General features: G+C 43.9%; 1 protein-coding gene and 1 long non-coding RNA gene across 3 annotated transcripts in view; both read left to right on the forward strand.

The window, feature by feature from the left end:
• PDE8A (phosphodiesterase 8A) overlaps nucleotides 1-14490 on the forward strand; it is a 152167-nt gene that overhangs the window by 11299 nt on the left and 126378 nt on the right. The window lies entirely within an intron of this gene.
• On the forward strand, nucleotides 1238-14434 carry LOC117244950. Of its 2 annotated transcripts, XR_004498969.1 has the most exons (3): nucleotides 1238-6641; nucleotides 7033-11974; nucleotides 13591-14434. It is a non-coding gene; the product is annotated as an uncharacterized LOC117244950 (long non-coding RNA). The 2 variants fall into 2 exon arrangements; XR_004498968.1 differs by lacking the exon at nucleotides 13591-14434 and having other exon boundaries at nucleotides 1259-6641; nucleotides 7033-12466.

A 14490-nucleotide genomic window follows, 5' to 3' on the forward strand; every position in this document is an offset into this window, starting at 1 on the left:
CTGCTTCGGACACCTTTCTGGAGTGGGTTCTGGATAACCTGGCATCATTTAAAGGATTAAAAAGTCATGCATAATTGGCCCTTTCAAAATTCTCAAGGCTTTTAAATTTCTCACCCCAGAAAATATCTTTCTTTTCATCAAACATCAGCTGTTTCCAATTGCTTCATTCTATTTTGGTCATTTATTCTCTCTTTTCCTTCCCATGCATGACTAAATATCTCCTTTAAATCAACTTGAAGCAATTCGTTTTTCCATTCATCCATTCGCTTGTGCTGGTTTCTTTCACCGTCGGAATGCCACACGAATGTCATACATTGAAGGAGGAATATCATCTGTGCAGTCCTGAGTGCGGGAGTACTTGGCACCAGCTCTTCAGTGCATGAAAAACACGACAGCTGCTGTTTTCTGCCTGTTTTAACTGGTTCATTTTATGCAGCCCTGAGCAGAAGCGCTCAGGCCATGGCAGCCCCACACAGCGGTGCGATGCCCAGGCTTGTGGTCTCATGGTGAGCATTCCCTCACCGGAGCAGTGGGACTCATCCTGCCTCAGCTCAGCACTAAACTCAAGCAAAGTGGTCCTTTTGAGGGTGGCTGAGCCTGTGAGCCAGCACAGGCTGCTCCTGCTCCTCGGGAGGGCTTCCTGAGCCATTGGTGCAACGCCCGGCTGCCGCTTTGGCTGTGCCGGCTGGTCAGAGGCACAGCCTCTGTGCCGTGCACAATTCCTGGCGTGGATGTGGCCTAGGAACAGCTCATTTTACATAGAGGGGACTGGATCCCTTCTTAAAAATGGCAGTGAGGTGCAGGTGTCAGCTCTCCTGACAAGAGGGTCCATGCAAGTCCTGCATCAAATTCCAATGACCGAAAAAGCATCTGCAGCTCATTCCTGCCAGCGCTGGGGCACCTAAATGCAATCTTGAATTTGCCTGGATCTGTACAGCTGATGAGCAGGCACACTGCTCAGCAGTAACCTTGTTTTGTTACCCTCAAGTTAGAATGAAATTTCCCTAATCTTTGATCTCTTGTATAATATACAAACACCCACCAGATTTCTGACCCATATGTATGTGACACATGCATTTTCCTTTCAGTTGACAAACACAGAAGCTGAAGTTATCCAGAAAAAATAAATACCAAGGCCAAGCATGGGAAAAGGTTTGTTTTGGTTTGGGTTTCTTTTTTTTTGGTGAAGTAAAGAATATGCTGGAGACAGATTTGACAAAGTGAGTGATTCAGATTTTTGTGGCAGTGGCATCCCAGCTCTAGCTGGCATAGCCACAGCTGATCCAAGCTGTGTTCTGCAAGGGAAGGAGTCAGGTTCAGACCTGCCAGAAGGCCCTGAGCACTAGACCCTTCTGTCCAGAGTGGGATATGTAAAGCTGCATTTCCTCAAGACTGCTGCCAAATGACTAATCTTGGACACTTTCAGGCATTCCAGCATGTCTGGTTAGTGGTTACTCCAGCCATCCTATCATGATTTTTGGGAACCAAATGTCTTGCACGCTGGAGCAAGGTACATATTATACAAGGGGTTCCTATAATGGATGCTGGTAGAGTTAGTGGCCAGTGCACAGTGGTTTACATCAGAGATAACCTCGTGAACAGGGAGCATTGTGTGTATGCTCAAAGTCAGACATGCAGGGGAATCAGATCCCTTTCTTTATAGTTTACTTAGGAGTCATGGGCAGTGAGGGATTTTTAAATGCAGATTGAATGAATTACTCCATTAACTTCTGTTTTCCTTTCCATGGAAGTGACGACTACCTGTTATGGCCAGATGTGAGCTAACAAGACAGTGCTCTGCAATCAGCCACTGGTCAGACCAGATCACACTATTTACAGTAAAAGAGAGCTCATGCTTTCTGCAAACAGATCCCAAGCTCAGACACTATTCTGTCACCTAACCTTGCTTGTTCGCACTTACTGAGGGACTCCCTAAAACTGGACTGGGGTGGTTCTTTTATTGTATGTTGAGAACTGTCTCAGGATATACTCCAGGGAATATTCAAGCTTCATCTCATGGGAGTTTCCTTTCTGTTTAAGGTGCAACATTATTTTTTTTTCCAAAACATAATTATATGTCCAGACCCTGATTACGTCCTGTATGTATTTGAATGCTTTCCTGCAGGCAGTACATCTCCCAGAGGCTACTTCTGGTTCATGTCAATGATCTTTGGGGTTTCACTGTACTTTTTACTTCAATGATAAATTATTGTGCTTTCCAAAGGTTAGTGCTCTGCAGAAGAGATGTCCTGTCTAGATAGTGTGGTTTCCTTTTAATTGTCTTTTTGGATCTAGCTTTGTTCTTTTACTGTGGGATAATGTGCCAAAGATGGCACTGTGCAGTCTGCGTTGATGAGTTGAACTGTGCTACAAAATACTCCTTTTGATCCTGCCTTTTTTCTGAACTCCACCAGCTCCTTTTTTTCTTTCCTTATATAGAAGCCCTTTGCCTTGTATCTCCTGTTTGGATCAGGGCTGGATGGGTTGGATCAGGTCACAGTACTTTCTTGTCTGACTGAGACAGGATGGATATCCAAGAGGATGAGTTGACCTCCATCACAGCCAGTTATGTGAGGAAGGAGCCATGCACCAGTGAAATTGGCTTCCCAGCCCCAGCTAATACATTGCATTGTCTTGTCTTCAGAAGTAACATTGAATTTTCTTATAAATCTATTCCATTTTATGGCTACATGAACCTATTGTATGAATCTTTGTTGAGAATTACAGTAACCAGTTGTACCAGTGCAAGGAGCTATTGTCATGTCCTAACTTGTTCCTTAAAATACCAGTATTCTTCACTGAGGAGGCTTAAAAGCTCTTTATCAGGGTCCATTCACCCTGGCTAGCTCATCCCAATTTTAAACTCATACAAATCAACACTCATGAAACACACTTCAAAGGAGGACTAAATAGCTGCTTTAAGTGGGAAGAACTAGGGTCTATGGGTGCCACCCAGCAGCTTCCTGCCTGGCTGGCTGGGCTGTGGAAGGGTTGGGGATGTTCCCCCTGCATTCCATCTCCCAGGCAGTGCAGTGACCCATCCCAGGTCTCTGGACAGCCTTGCTCAGCCTCCCTGACTCCCCTCTGCACCAGGAAAGGGAGGGAGTGCTCCAGCTGCATCCGGCCCGCCCGCCTGCCCACGGGAGGCCCTTGAAGTACAGAACAAAATAAATTCCTTCAATCCTAGCAATTTTCCCCAAAGCAGACCAGCAGGCAGCAGGCCTGTGTTCTGTGGCTTGCAGTGGGCATCTGTGAGTGTCCCAGGATGCCTATGCTTGATGACTATATCCCAAAACCATGTCTCTGGTGTTTTTCTGTGCCCACAAACAGCATCTGAAAGACATCACACAGAGAATCAAAATCATCTCTAGTGGCTTCAGTGAAGCTGCTCCTGATCCAAGAGCTCTTTGCCTGGGTACCAGCACTCAGGCACCCCAGGAGATTTGGGTGCAGAGATCACAGCAGCACACCTCTGGGCCTGCTCTCCATCCCACCAGGAATGCTGCTCTCCAAGGCCCCCTTGAACAGGAATTGAACTGATATACAGAAAATGCCAACAGTTCCAGGCTCTAACAAGAATTTCAAAGTCTTTTAAACAAGCAGAGTTAGGAAAACAGATGGAGATAAAGATTGTTTTCTTGTACAGCTGTGTAAAGGTTCTTTCTGGGTTCTGAGCTTCCTCAAAAGTGTCAGGTTATTCCCCAAATACAAGTCAGATATGAATAAACCCACTGCATGTGTCTTCACAGCCACCAACTCCTTTTTCTACAGTGCTTCCCCATTAGTAAAGAAAGCTGGGAGACATTCCTTTCTAGGAGCAAACCTGCTACACTAAATGTCATCTCACTTGACTGTTACTAGCATTTTCCTGATAAACTGATCTTCAGAGAAAAGCACTCTTATCAAAAAGCTGTTTTCTTTAAAACCTTTTAGATGATCATTAGTCAGCTCAAGATTTTTCACTGATGCAGATCAAGATGAGCTAACTTCAGGATAGGCAAAGTGTTGCTGCAGAATCATAGGCTATGTTGTACTTGAAAAATAGGGAATTTTACTTGGCTATACTAACTGTCTTAAATATATGATTTCCCAGAAACCACTGAAGCTTCAAAAGGTGGAGGCTTTGATGAAAGAGTTCAGATTACAGCCTTGCTTCTGGGCAATGACAAATACTTCCCAGGTCATTAAGAGCAAATCACTCAATATTTCCCCCCTATCTAAGGAATTAGAATCATAAATCAACTAGTATTTATGATGTGTTCCAGTATGTCTGTGATAGGGCCGTGTAACTTGAGATAAAAGAAAGTTTATTTTATTTGTTATTAAGAGATAAAAGGAAGCAGCATCTGTTCTAGAATAAACCCATGGTTTCTATAATCTTTTCCGAAGTTCTTTTCTCACTGAAGTGGTTAACAAAGCTTGGATGTAATGTATTCTAACTTAATGTGCCTAATTTAGCCGAACACTTTAGATTCTTTCAGTTATATGGCTCCGGTCTGTCTGTTTTTGTTTTACCTTTTTTTCCACTGCTCAGCTCCATAATTGTTCCTTTCAGCCTCAGTCACCTAAGGTCAGGCTGTACCTTGCTAAGGAGCCGAACTGCAAACAAGGCTAACTCAATCACGTGTCTCCAGCCCATTCCTGTTATTAATCCTCCCAAGTTCTGCCTAGCACTTGGCAGAGCAACTAAAGTAAACTTTTTATCAGAAGTTGACATTCTCCTCAAGTGGAGGAAGAGCTGGATAATTCCTGCCTTTATTTTTATGAAGAATATTGTAGTGTGGGAGCTACCTCAGGTTTATTTCAATAATGCAGGGGGCACAAATGTATTGAAAAAAAGCATTGTTTGTGCAATGTGAATTTAGTCTGATAAAATTCTGTTTCTCTTCCCAAAATGTCTTTTAGAGGGCTTTCAACAGTAAATATGCTGTCATTGTAACAAATATGATGCTGGCTTTAAACTGATGAGAAAATGGCCAAAGTACGTGCAGTTTATACTCTGAGAGGAAGCTGGTCTGGGGATTTAGGTTATGTCTGAAATCTACAGCACTGCAAAGAATTTTTATTTCTGCTTCAGTTTGTGTAGAAAAGTCCTGCTTAATTTACTTTCTCTTATTCATATAATTTTCTCAGCCTTTCTCAGCTCTGCTTCCATTCTTTGTCTGTCCCATTGCAAGGGAGCAGACACTGTAGATTCAGAAAATCCAATTGGAAAGGAGAGCAAGGTTGATATATTTTGTTCCCAGTGCCTCTGGGAAGCCCAGTGCTGCCAGTGCCTTGTAAATACAAAGATCTAACTCAAAATAGTATGCTGGGATAAAGGTGGGCTCAATCTGCCCTAATTAGGGCAGCTCCAATAGCAGCACCAGGTAAATGCCTCAGATGGGAAAATAGAGCTGTAATTCTTGTAATGTAAATCTGTTGATATTATCAAAAGGGTCCTATATTAAAATAACAAAAATGTGTCATGTGAGAAAAAAAAAAAAAAAGTATGATGAGAACTGCCAGGAGAAAAGCCTGAGTATTTATATATTCTTGATATAGTGCAGAGGGCTGCAGTGGGGTGATGCCATTATGCTGCTGTCAGGACGAGCTCCTCACACCACTGCTGCCCACCCTGCCCAGGATGCTGCAACAACCCAGGCACTTTCACAGGGTCCTTTGTATCCCAGAGCCATCTTTTGGTGATAGTTTCATTTCTCTCTTCCACATGTTAAGAAGCAGCCAACACAGCCAGCAAACAAATAAGTGTTTTACAAAGTGCTTCCAATCTTATTTAAACCCGTGTGTCAGTGATTTCCCTGCGTGTGTGTGGCTTTGCAGGCAGTTCATACAGTGATGAAAATCCCTTAACTAAGGCTAATGCCCTTTTCCATTCTTAGATGTTCAACAACCTGAGCTGACAGTCAGGAGAGTTTGTATTTTTCTGGTTTGTTTTCTAAAACATCACCTACATGAAAGAAGTTGAAGTGTGTACACCTGCAGTTTCTCTCCAAGCGAAGTGCTTCCAAAACAGCCCTCGTATTCTACCTGTTTTCTGTTATTTAGCTTATAATTTTAATAAAAACATGAACAGAAATGCTATGAGGGATGGAATTTGCTATATTGGTATTTACTTCTTTGATTGGTTTTTCTTTTTGATCATCTGTTACACCATCAGTGAAATACCTTGCAGCTGGACCCAGAATTTCAGCTGTGAGTCTGGGCTTCTGCCTAGACACTAAATTAATTGCAGGTCTGTTCTGTCTCTCCTCTTTCTCTGCAGGTAGATACCTGAAGGGTGCCTTGCTTAGTTAGTGGCAGGTGTAAGTCCAGGATGACTGCTGCTATTCTGGGGGAAAACCTGGAAGAGTAAGCATTTCCTGATGTCCCTCTCCCAGAACTTGCTAGAAATTCCCCCTGGGTGGCAGTGAGCCAGCATGGCAGCCCCAGCAAAGTCTTCCCACCTGTATGTGAGTCAGGGCACTGAGTGAAAACTGGTCAAGTCAGATGGCAACTCTGGGTGCAGGATGTGGGGAATAACCCTCATGATGCCCAGAACTGATCCTCTGGAGAACCAGGCACAGCTGAGCTGCAGAGTTCCACACAGCTGCCATTGCTGCCTGTCCCTGTGCATCACCAGTCTGTGCAGTCTGCACCAGGTAAACTGAATTTAAACTGTTCACCCTTGTAATATTTTTCTTGAATACCTATATTTCTCCCCAGAGAAATACTGATTTTCTTAGATTTGCTGTTCCTCCTGAAAAAGAAACGTGGCTGTGTTTGGAAAAAAACTTTTATAGTGAGATTCTCCTACAATAGGCATCTTATATACATACTAATTTTTTCTTCTTCTCAATTTACTTCCCCTCCTAAAAGGCCACATAGATTTTCCCCTGTGAATCTGTGAAATGCAGTTACTAATTTAGTTTCCTTTTAAAAGGATAATCAATTTAGATCAGATTTTTGAAATCCTAAAGACTCAGCTTTGTTTTAAGATGTAGTTATTTCTTTTGGTGTCCAAGACTGTCAAAAGGAAAATGTGATTTTTAGGTGTTTATACCAGCTGAGCAAGAGGGAAGCAGTCTGCATGGGGTCTGAAGAGATGCCACTTTTATGGTGTGGTCCTGACCTTCTCAAATGACTCTGACACTTGCCCAATGAACTTCCAAGAGTGCAAGGAGATGAATAAATCTTCAATTGCATTGTCCAGATTGGCATACTTGTTGTGGTAGTGAATTTAAGAGTGATTATTTTGACTTGGCTACATTGATTCATTGTAAAGGTAACGTGTGCAATGGTTTGCTCTGAAACTCCCCAAAAGCAGAAGTGTAAACCAGATGAGGGCTGTGGGGAAAGGTGTGCTTGGCACTTGGAACACTTGAGAGATAAGGGTTGCTCCTTGTTACCTGCAGCCACCTGGGTGAGAGGCTTCATGTGGAGGGATAGGGCAGGGGAGCTGTGCCTGGAGATGTATCAGGGAGACAGAGATGGCACTGCTTATTTCAGGTGAGCACAGATTAAAATGCCTCTTGATGGAGCACTAGGAACCCACCCACTTGGGCACAGTAAGTGCAGACCCAGGAGATCCTGCCAAGGCAGATCCAAACCATGAGATAAGCCCCCTCAATTCATCAGATCATTCCCCACCCCATCTGTTTGGAAGTCACTCACTAATTTAAAAGATGTGTTTTAAAAGTACTTTTCAACTCTGTTCCCAAAACATTTTGGAGACTTTTTTTTTTTTTCTTAGTGCTTGCTATTGTGCTTGTGTTACAGAGCCTGTCAACCCCTGCAGCACCCAGCTGTGCTGGCTGTAACCATAATTCACACAAACTGCCAAGTGCTGTTCTGCTTAATATGACAGATCCTTCCGTGATAGCTGTGCTCCAGCCAGCCCTGGTGAATGTGTTGGGAAGGATGGTGCCCATGTGAATAAGATTTATGTTTGTTAGGGCTGTGGTGAGTGAGCCTGCAAGCGCTGCCTTCCCCTTTTCAAAAACTCAGAAGATTTATCTCCCTGACACATCCTGAGTCTGTTTCTCTCTCTTTTTTTAAATAGCTATCCCCAGAAAACTTCCATGGCTTGGTTTTTCTGCCTGCCCTCTCCCTTGGGTGTGGTTTCTCCTTATCTCTCCCCCAAGCTGTCATCTCCTCTTGCAATTCTTGTGGTGTTGCTCTTCCTGCTGCTCAGCTGGATGCGCAGACAGCTGTAAAATGGAGTTTACAAGAACCATGATACATGGGTGCTGTGCCATGGCACCACAGAGATTCTTGCAACTGTCTGCATGCTGAGCTGCATGTTGGCAAGAGACAAGCACTGCAACTTCCCTGGTGGGAGCTTACAGAAATGAAAATACAGTTGGAAAGAGTAGTGTTGGATAAATGCTCTGCCACTGCTGGACAGTCAAAGCCTGATTGCAATGAAAGAATGAATTTCCTGAGAAAAGGGATATATTCAATTGCTCAACCATCTCTGGGTTAACCTGTTGGTGGTAGGGTATGATCCTCTTTGTCAATTAAGGGTACAGCTTCTTGCATATGCTTGCGTATGTGCTCCACAGATAGACTTAACATCAGGGAAGGACTGTACACAGTATGACTGAGTGTATTTAAAGATATTGTTTTGACCCAAAGTAAGGAAATGTACTTGAGAACACAGCTAAGAGTTGTTAAGTATTCAAATGAGGTCCAGTTCTCTGTGTTATATTCGGACAAGTTTGTAGGATAAATTCTTCAGTTGTTTCAGTGATCTAAGAACATAAATCTCTCAGCCAGGACATGGGATTTTTTGCTATTGTGAATATATAATAAATCACTGCTCAGTATGACCATGGATGATGTATTTGTTCCTTAAGTAATAAATTCAGCAACCATGAAAGCCATCTGTTTTGCAGGTGTACAGGCTAGTCTTCATGAGTAATTTTTGAGAGTTTTTCAGCTTCTGAAAGCTGCTGCCATACAGCAGGAATGAGTTTCTAGCTCCATATTTTGTTGTTCTCTTGACCATTCTTACTGTGTCTGCCTTTGGGAAGGGTTAAGGATGCTGGCCCAGGAAGGCAGACTGCTGGCCACTAGTACTGCTGGTTAACCAGGAGTAAACAAGAAAGTGGCTGCTGGGCAGGAGACAGTGGGATCCTGGGGGAGACTCAGGGGCAAGGAGTCTGTGGATTTGAGAGCTTATTTTGAGTGAGTATTCCCTCATTAGCCTGAACTGATCTTTTAGTTGCTGGGGTAGACAATAAAGACTAAGCTTGTCCTTCTAAGCTCTGATAACCAAAGAAAACTGACTTACTAATAGAGGACACAAGCTGCTTATTTCTTTTACTGATGCTTCTTTTATTTGTTTTCTCTTATTGGATCCAGGAAGGCCACAATGTAATATAGGAGGTTGTGGCATTGGGAACCAGTTCAGGAGTCTGAAGGGTCCTGGGGCTGTGATCACTTTTGGGCTGAGCCTGACTGAGGCTGACTAGCTAAGAAAAAGATCCAATACTCTTAGGAAGCAGAGGGACAACAGACACTTGCAGGGTGTAAGAACTGGGTATACCACTCCTAATCGGTCCACCTAAAAGGACCAATTGTCATCCTTGGTTTAATAAATCACAAACTGAAAAGCTTGCATGCTAAATACATGTAAGTTGGCTTAAAAATGCTTAGGAAGAGAGAAGGGAAAATTCTTCAAGAGGGGAACAGCTAATTCTCTATGGTCACAGTTGGCTGCACAGCACTGGGTATCCAGACAGATAATACTGCTTGTCAAGCACAGGGTAATTACAGGGGAGTGGGTGGGGACTACAGTGCTTTGTTCCTCCCTTCCCCACAAATTTTTGGTCAGCTCAAGGCGAGGCCACGCAGTAGGAGCTGTTGGAGGCTGCTTTGGGTCCCCCCCTGCTGCTCCTCCTTCCCACTGGGCTCTGTGGCTGGCACAGCTGGAGCAGCTGTGGGTGACAGAGTGCAGCCTCCTGCATCCTGTAGGTGCTGCACTCCCTGGGCTGTGTGGGGCTCCCAGGCTCAAGCACTGGAATGACACGGCTTAGGGCTGAGCATTAGACCCTGGGGAAGGCAGGACTGGGAGGGAGAGCAGCAGCATCTGAAGGGCTGTGCTCAGTGGCAGAGATCTGCTCACCTTCACTCTGCATCTGCTGTGAAAGCAGGTGCTGCTCCTGGGCAATCTGGGGAGAGTGTACCAAAAACAAAGTAGAGAAAATATAATGCTGAGGGAAACTGGAGAAGCATTGGACAGATGGACAGCAAAGAAGGTAGTCGAAGTGGAAAGAAGGTACAGTGGAGAAGGGGGTACCTTTTTCTCCTAGAAACACTGTGTCTATCCTGCTGATCACTGAGCAGTGCTGAGAGTGATGTGTAAACTACAGCTGCAAAAGATGTACTGACTCCAGTCACAATGATGAGGCTGTACATCCATGAAGTATCTGAGCTTTAGACTTGAATGTCTTTAGAGCTAGAGTTGAAAAAGTTGCTGACTTAGACTGTCTTGAAGGCTCTGATTTCCAAGTGGTACAGACAACTGTGTTCTGCAACTGCAATTACACAACAGCAGCAGCTGGACAGCCTGCCAGGACATCAGGACGGCCTGCTCTCAGCTGCTCTGGGGCTTTTCAGGACATCAGGAAAGTGGTGCAGAAAACAAACTCACTGTACTTCTGTACATTCCAGGATCTGGAGAGGAGCTGTCTCAGGACAAATTTTACTCTTGTGTCACCTGAAAACACCCTGTTCCAGGATACCTGATGCTTATACACAAACAAGCAGATGTACCCTTGTGCGGTGTAATGCTGATACTCACCTGTGCCTAAGGCAGCATATGGTCCTTATTTCCTCTTCTAGAATATCTTGGGGTGGAGAGATGTACTCTGTCACAGCCTGCACATGTCAGTAGTTATTGCTGCAGAGTCCATTCAGCTGGTACATTTTCCACAGTTCCTCCTCTTTCTCCCTACTGCCTCCTCACTGGCTTAGAGACCAACAGGATTGCCTAACTTCTTACAAGGCCAAAGGACACAATTGGAACATACAGCTGACTTGGGGGGAGAAGCAATTAAAACCACATCAAGTAATCTGTTACCAAGACTGCTGCCTGTGCTCACAGGACTGCAGTCATGCTTCCTCTGCCTTTGCTGGACAGACATTTTCCAAAGGACACTGATATTTGTTCACCCAAATGTTATTCCATCACACCTTCTGCACAATTCTGCCTGCCTGTGCCTCGGATACTGAAGTGTTGTCAGAACTGGATTTTGGCAACAAATTTTTGCTCTGGGCCTTTGCATGCATTTTTGTGTAACTGGACAGGCATGGAGTGTCCCAGTGCTCATGCATGAACTCTTAGAATGTGCAGTGGGAATTGGTCTGTGTGAAATGGATGGACATTGCTGATCCATCAAGGGAAGTGGGTTTGCTTATGGATGCTTGGGGGGAGATAGCAGATATGGGGAATAGTGGGAAATATCTGGGGGGCAGTGTGTTGTTCAGTCTTTTGTCAAAACCATGCAGGATCCAATGTAATTTCTCTGTGAGAAGGATGAGAATGTGGCTGAATAGTGTCTTTTCAAATCTTTTAAATTTTGACACTTATGTATTTGTACTCTAAATACTTTGATCTTCCCCAGCACCCACTTGTCTGCAGATGAAGCTGATAATCATTCCAAGCTCTTTCCTAGCATTCTTTCTTACTCTGCAGTCCTGAATAAAATTCAACCTTTTTCTCCATAAATAACCTTTCTCATCCCCCCAGCTGTCTCCTAGAACTAGTTTTCTTCTGACCTCTCCCTTACTGACTCTGTACTGACCTTGCACTTCCCCCACAGCCCTAATCTGTTAGTGTCTACACTCCTAGGCTTCCTCTGCTATTTTGCATGCTTTTTTTTTTTAATAATAGGGCCCACCGTTTCCTGAGCTGTGCTTCAGCAGTAAGGGTGAACAAGGCCCTTTATCCACACACTTCATACACTGCAGTGACAAATTAATACCACTGGTAAGAATTTTGATGTTTTTACCCCTTCTCTCTGATTCTAGGCTCTGGATAAATCTATATTTTCAACTGTATTATTCTATTGGCAATAAAACCCACCAGCAGTGTTTCCAAATTTTAGAGAAACAAGACAATTTCAGGGCCAATGGCTTGTTCAAAGAGCAATTTTTTGTCTTTAGTTGAATTTTTATCAGTGTGACAGTAACTCCAGTGATTTTTCAATGGCTTCTATTAAACTACTAAAGGACTGTTCAGTCTCATCCTCCCATTCAAGGCAGTGTGAGTTCTCATCTGAAAATCTTGCAAATGGATTTATTTTGGTTTGTTTTTTTCCATGAAGTTAGACTGTAGAAATAATCAGTAATAACCTGCCAATGGAGACTTGTGGAAAAACTTTTTAAAAGAATGAAGTGGTCATGCACATCATATCTGCATGTACGCTTTCTTGTTTTGTCATGCTGTTATCAAACAAAGCATTGTCTCCTCCCTCCAGTATTTGCCTGTCATTTACATAAATTTTTGTATTTGTTGAATGGGAATTTGCTTGCATTCAAAGTGGAAAGCAGAGATTTTTCAATATTGATTTTCTTTTTTTTTTAAATCACACCATAGATTTCATCTCTATGTACCTGCAAACCAGACCCGTTTATTTTACAAAGCAGAAAGCTTAACTCTAGGTGTCAGCACTGCAAACTGAATGTGCAGCTCTGAAAATGAAGTTTTGCTGTCTCTGTCTCCTCCAGTGCCACCAGAAATAAAGTGCAATAGCAGTTTTGCTGACAGATCCATTAGGGCTGAGGAAGGGAGCCTGCACTTACGCCTAATGGCACAAGTAGGAATTGTAGCATTCTCTTCCACAGTCTTTTTCTAGCTGCACGTGTGTTCTTACTAATGACATCTAGTAAATTATGTTTAATGTAAAGAAAAGAATGAGGACAAGATCCATCTCCAAACAGTGCCCACTGTTTCAAATGGGTATGTTAAGCCATTCCCTTTGTTTATTATATATTAAGAGGATGTCCAAAGTGATGAAAGGGCACAGGAAGCTGATTTCTTTTTCTGGTTCTAACAGGCTGTTTAGATCAGCTAAATTAATGGGGTGGATGAAGTTTATGTGACTATTGCTTGTGCTCGAAACTGCACACTAGCAGAAACATTGGGGAAGGGAAAGACTTGATTTTCCAGCCTTTAATGCTAGCAATTATGAGAAGTAAATAAAAGCATTTCTGCATTGCAAGTACTGTGGTTATCCTGAAAAACCACATTTCTCAAAAGCACTGACTTTTGGCTTTGCATCTCTCAAATTTACAAGGTGCTCTCATCTGGATCAAGTGATGCTGTTACATATATTGAGTGAAAAGCTGCCTCTTGCCATTCTTGTTGTCCATAGCCATCATTTATCTGCATGTTTTGCTTTTAATTATGACCTGATGGCATTTCTCATGTAGCTAAGGTACTGTTAAAAGTGTGGCTGTCCTGAATGCACAGAAGTGCTCCTGCTGAACTGGATTCTTCTGAAACACAATGATTCTACCAGGGGACCACAGAAATGTTCGTGGCACAAAACTGGAGTAATTTAAACAGTTTCCTCTTGTAACACATCATTTTCCCCTCTTCAGATGCTGGAGCTTATTGATAAAAGTCATGTCCCTGATACTTGGTTTCCACCATGTTCCTAAATCTAAAGTTTGGTTGGACCTTCTCTAAACTGCTGTTGCCTCTGAGCTGTTCCTCAGCCAGTGAAAACAGGCAGGACCTTGGAGAAGCACCTCTGTGAGTCATTGAGAATAAAGGTAGCAGAAGCTATAAATGACATAGTGAAAAATATGAAAGGCACGTGAAGATGCCATCGGGTTGTGTGTGGTCTGTGGAAGAGTACGGTGCTGTGTGTCTGCTGTTGAACCTGGGCTGCACTTGAGCTGGTACTTCTGGAACAGGAATTGTCTATGGCAGTAACTTGTCTTACCCTGGGCATGGTGTCTGAAGGGCTTTAAATAGAATGTGTTCTCTCGTAAGGTACGCACAGACGTCCAGTCTCCCGGCACACCTATAGGATAAGGAAGCATAGTTACTTTCATTTGATATAGAAACAGAAAAGGTTAATGTTACATACATATTCCAGGAAAAGTCTGCCTGCAGTTGATTTCCCAAGCCCCGGGGCCTGGCTCCACCCATAGCACCATCTTCCCTTTTCACAGGCTTTGCTTTCAAAAATATTTTCAAAGAAATTGGCATGGGCAGAGTCGAAAAGGAAAAGGATGGGAAGCAACAACCGAGTCCGTTGTCCGGTTTCTGAAGAAGGGCACCAGGGGTCTCACGGAGCAGCCGCTCGCTGTCTCCCCGCGGCGTCGTGCCGGGGTTACCCCGAGCCCTGAGCGGGCTGCGGTGCGGAGCGGGCGGCGGTGCGGTGCGAGCCCCGCAGGCTCGGCTGCGAGCCCCGCAGGCTCGGGCGGGGCTGGCGCGGCATTGGCCCGGCCGCTGATCTGCATTGACGCCAGCGCGGGCCGGAGGTCAGCGCC

The sequence above is a fragment of the Parus major genome, chromosome 10 (assembly GCF_001522545.3).
Source record: "Parus major isolate Abel chromosome 10, Parus_major1.1, whole genome shotgun sequence".
NCBI classification, from domain to species: Eukaryota; Metazoa; Chordata; class Aves; order Passeriformes; family Paridae; genus Parus; species Parus major.